The following is a 5,692-nucleotide window of genomic DNA, read 5'->3' as shown; positions in this document are numbered from 1 at the left end:
TTCTTTGTCCAGTTCAAGGTGAGTAATCGCTGTTCTGATGTCCAGAAGCACTTTTCGGTCATAAGAGATGGTAGCAGCAACATTATGTACAAAATAAGTTACAAACAATGCGAAAAAACAAACAAAATTTGCACGGTTGGTTTTAAGAACGCATAAAACGGCAGCCACCCCCTCCGGCTCCATCTTCTTCTCTAATTGTAGTTCTTTAAATAAACCAACAGTATGAATCCAGTAATTTAATTGACAACCTTTATTCTCATTAGTACACTCTTAGAAAAAGTGTTCCAAAAGAGTTCTTCGGCTGTCCCCATAGGAGAACCCCTTTTGGTTCCAGGTAGAACCTTTTTGGGTTCCATGTAGAACCCTCTATGGAAAGGGTTCTACATGGAACTCCAAAAAGTTCTACCTGGAACCAAAGGGTTCTACCTGGAACAGTCGAAAGAACCCTTGTAGGTTCTATATAGCACCTTTTTTTTCTAAGAGTGTACTACGTAACTACATTTTAAATCCTACATGAAGTCAGGGAACCACCTCCACGTCAATTGTCCAAATCTTTACTTTTGTTATAGTGTTGTTTAGTGTGTGTTATTTGAGCGCAGCTATTTGTTTCCTAAGACCAAATCCTGCCTCCATCTCTGCCCATGTGGGTTTTCTAATCCGGCTGGTTCAACAGATTGGCAGAATACAAAATGCAGCAAGGGGCTCTGTAGTGGAGATAAAATGCTCTGCTTTGATCCCTACTCACTTTGTTCCCCCCCCCACCCCCACCCCTCGCACATGTGCTTGTCAGAGTCTATGACAGTCAATGGCCCAGTTGTACCTCTGGCTGCTTGAACTCAGGCCAAGCCAGGGTTGTACTGGCAGGCTGTCCAGTAGCTCCCTCCAGCAGCTCACCTGGGGATATGAACGAAGTCCCTCAGGTCCAGCTCTCTCCTGCTGTTCTGCTGTGAATGTTGTGACAGTTTAGTTGGAGGAGATTCTGCACATGGATGAAAGGATGAAAGCGAGAGATATTCTGTAAGCAGATTTTTTTGTGAAAAACTAAAAGTTTGGCTAAACAGATACTCTTTATACTCACACAAAGTTAGCGTCCATGTGAGCAATTGGGCACAGTATTTAATGCTGTGGTTTTAAGAATCCTAGATTTAGAATGCCCCCTTGTGGCCGTAACATAGTATTTCAGCTCCCTACTCAATCCTCAAAATTCCAGTCAGTAGCCTACATTGAAATCGAGACGCAATAATCGCATCATTCCTTTGTACCAGCACTGTCTGCAACATCTCTAGTAAGATAACAACATGCAATCTAGCCTCTGATGGTGTGTTCTGTAGGTTCTGTGTGGACCGGAGTGAACATGACAGTGCTGCTGTACTCCTGTGTGGTGTGTGGCCCAGGCCCAGACAGATGGCTGAGGTGGTCGGTGGAGAGGCACATGAATTGATTAGGCTTGGTGGTGAACTGTTGCCATGTGAGGCAGCTGCCCACCTGCCCCAGCGGGTTCCCGTGCCAGGCCATGCGTGGTCCAGGGCGGCAGCACCAGATGCTGCATCCTGTGCCCCCTTTGCCCATGCCCGGTTTAGACCACATGCACCAGATGTTGCCACTTCCTGACTTGGTCTGGGGGAGCCTGTTCGTATCAAGAGGTCCGGAGAGGGTTTGGTGTCCTCTTCAGATGACTGACTTTAAAGGCGCAGATGCTGGTGGTCTGTCTGTTTACTATTCAGATGTGGTTATTTCCCAGGTATAAACTTCAGTCATACTTTACTCCAAGTGGTGATAATGTCGTTTTCATCAAGCATGCATTACAATGTCTGTGTAATATAGTCTTACTGTACATTATTTGTAGTCCCCCTGTATATTGTGCCCCCACTCTATGAATTATATTAGAGATAACTGCACTGAAACATCATCTTATCTTACTTTCCCTCTGCACCTGTTATGATCCGAAGCCTGTACAGTGCAGATAGCTCATCTCACATTTCATTTTCTATAATGCACTGTGGTCTCTCTATGTGAGTCATGTATGGCAATGACTACCCCCTACACATGCGCAGGCGTTGAAATACGTGTGTGTATTGTGTCAAACGTTAACTAAAAGGTTTGTAAATAGAGTATATATCGCTATAGAAATACTCAGGCGTGATCAAGCTGGAACTGCGGTCTGTCCAGGAAAAAGTGTCTGTCCATCAGCAGAAACAAAAGCTAAAGAGTGACGAAAGGTTCAGCAGGGTCTATCTAGGATGCAATGGCCTCATCTGGTCCTGATGATGGTAGCAGGGGCCCGGGAGTCGGGAAGGATGGCTAGAGGAGGACTGAGACTCACGTGCCCAGCCAGTAAGTGCCGACCAGTTTACTCTTGTCCAGTGGAACGTTGAAGGTTGGACGGATTTGAACCGTGAGCTAAGACAATTTACGTTACTTTCACTGAATCCTCACATTATATTCCCGAATGAGACACATCTAACAAGACAGCATTCAATTTAAATGGACCGGTACACTTGGTTTTGACATAATAGGAAAACGTATGTAAGAGATCATAAAGTTGAGTGAAAGGTGTAGTTGGACTTTTGTTTAGAAACAAGATACTTGAGTCTTATAAAGTAAATGTGACTGACAAATCAATGGATGGCATAATGGGACTGAGCATCGAATATCAGAAAATATTGGTTTGTTATTTTCTCTTCTTATTTGCCTCCTGACGGCTCTACATGGGGACGGGATTCTAGTTCTTTCTCTAGCCACCTGCTGCCTCAAATGTAAACTTTTTCTGAGGTTGATGCTATTTACCTCTGTGGAGATTTAAATAATTTTAAACCAAAGAAAGCTACAGGAATTTATGATTTGTCTTATGAAGTTTTGAAGTCACCTAAATTGTTCCAAATACTATTTGAACTCTTCCAGGCTTGTTTCCAGAATGGCATTATTCCATCTGTATGGTACAAATCCATAATCAAGCCCTTCTCCAAATCCTTCCAAAACTGACCCTAAAATCCCATTGAACTATAGAGGGATAAGTCTTATTTGCACTGTATGTAAATTGTATTCTTGCATTCTAAATAACAGGCTGTCTGGTCAGATTGCTGATGAAGAGAATGGCTTTAGAAAAGCCAGAGTGTCACGCCAGCTCCCACTCCCCCTCTCTGGTGCTCGAGGGTGCCAGGCTGCTCTTCATTACGCAGACCTGTCACCATCATTACGCGCATCAGCGCTCATTGGACTCACCTGGACTCCTTCACATTGTTGATTGCCCCCTCTATATCTGTCTGTTCCTCAGTTTTGTTCCCCATGTCAGCATTATTGTCATAATGTTGTTTTGTTACCCCCTTTCCAGACGCTGTTCTTTTTTTTAATGTTCGTTTTCCATTAAATGTTTACTCCCTGTACTTGCTTCTCGTCTCCAGCATCGGTCCTTACACAGAGTGTGTATATCAGTGCTTTCGGAAAGTATTTAGACCCCTTTACTTTTTCCACATTTTCTTAGGTTACAGCCTTATTCTAAAATCAATTAAATCATTTTTTCCCCTCATCAATCTATGCACAATACCCCATAATGACAAAGCAAAAACTGTTTTTTAGAAAAAAAATCTAATTTATAGAAAGAAAAAAACTGAAATATCACATAAACATAACTATTCAGACCTTTTACTCAGTACTTTGTTGAAGCACCTTTTGCAGCGATTACAGCCTCAAGTCTTCTCGGGTATGACGCTACAAGCTTGCCACACCTGTATTTGGTGAGTTTCTGCCATTCTTCTCTGCAGATCCTCTCAAGCTCTGTTAGGTTGGATGGCGAGTGTTTGCTGCACAGCTATTTTCAGGTCTTTCCAGAGATTTATGATCGGGTTCAAGAGCGGGCTCTGGCTGAGCCACTCAAGGACATTCAGAGACTTGTCCCGAAGCCACTCCTGCATTGTCTTGGCTGTGTGCTTAGGGTCGTTGTCCTGTTGGAAGGTGAAACTTTTCCCCAGTCTGAGGTCCTGAGTGCTTTGTTCATCTTTGCCTACATCCCAACTAGTCTCCCAGTCTCTGCTGCTGAAAAACATCCCCACAGCATGCCGCTGCCACCAACATGCTTCACCGTAGGGATGGTGCCAGGTTCCTCCAGACGTGATGCTTCACATTCAGGCCAAATAGTTCAATCTTGGTTTCATCAGACCAGAGAATCTTGTTTCTCATGGTCTCAGAGTTTTTAGGTGCCTTTTGGCAAACTCCAAGTGGGCTGTCATGTGCCTTTTACTGAGGAGTGGATTCCGTCTGGCCACTTTATCATAAAGGCCTGATTGGTGGAGTACTGCAGAAATGGTTGTCCTTCTGGGATGTTCTCCCATCTCCACAGAGGAAATCTAGAGCTAGAGTTTCCAACCCCTTATGGTGTTATGCAGAAAGACTTACTCACCCACATTATTTACTCTAGCCCTACAAATCAAACATGCTAAACTTGGTGTTGAAGTTGCGGATATATTCCTGGGCATCTTGTTGTACGCTGATTAAATAGTTCTCCTTCCTGAGACCGAAGATGGCCTCCAGAATATGTTGAATATTGTTAATTTCTCATGTACTAAATGGAGACTAGTGATAAATCAATAGAAGAGCCCAGATTGTTCATTTCAGAAAGAAGGGCGTGCAGAGAAGTGCACAGAACTTTTGTTTCGGTACAACTAGTGCTGTGGCAGTCAGCCGGTGATTGTCAAGCAAATAACTGCCGGTCTCACGGTAATTGGCCTGTCAATTAACATAAACACGTTTAGCATCTCCTGGCTTCCACGCATAGCCTACAAGCCACTGAATTAGTTAAAGAAAAGCTACTGTTCTGATAAGCAATTAAGTCTTTCTAAACATAATTGGTGTCAAGGGGTAACAGAACAATGCTAGTACATGTGACAAATTGTAGGTTATATAACAGAATATATTTGGAATGTACAATATCAAATAAGAGCATTTTGGTAAAAACAAAGGGAGTGTGAATCAATCACACTCCTATCAAAGTAGATTGTAAAGGCATTTTATAGCACCTTGGCTACATCAACTCAAGTACATTGTCTAATATAAGAAGATAAGTTGAACTCATTAAGGGGTAAAGGGTTTCACTGCTAGAATAATGGACAGAAGTTGAACTGCTACAGAAGGGGTTATTTGGTGGACATTAAAGCTTGCTACCAGGGTTGGGGTCAATTTGTTTTCAATTCAGTCAATCCAGGAAGTAAACTGAAATTCCAATTTCAAATTTTTCTATAGAGATGCATTGAGCAAAGTTGAAATTGGGAATGTTTACTTCCTAAATTGATTGAAATGAAATTGGCCCCAACCCTGCTTGCTACATCTCAGCTGCCTGTATGCTGTTTATTCTACTGTGTTTGATAGAAATACTGAGAGATCAATGTTGCACCATCCCCCCCTGGATTTAAGCAAATGATTCAATGCTAAAGGTTTACAAATAGAATTGACTCGTTCTCCAGAAGAAGACTAAGTGTTGGCAAGGTTGACTTAGAGTAGAACATACAACATCCTCAACCATACAGTAGACGTTCAACCTGTAGGTTACGCTGAACAAAATTCACATATTTTTATCAAATCAAATCATATTTTATTGGTCACATACACGTGATTAGCAGATATGCGGGTGTAGCGAAATGCTTGTGCTTCTAGCTCTGACAGTGCAGTAATATCTAACAAATTACACAACATATACCCA

The sequence above is a fragment of the Salmo salar genome, chromosome ssa06 (assembly GCF_905237065.1).
Source record: "Salmo salar chromosome ssa06, Ssal_v3.1, whole genome shotgun sequence".
Taxonomy (NCBI): domain Eukaryota; kingdom Metazoa; phylum Chordata; class Actinopteri; order Salmoniformes; family Salmonidae; genus Salmo; species Salmo salar.
The sequence above is the reverse complement of the archived record's forward strand: the minus strand, read 5'-3'. Positions refer to the sequence as shown.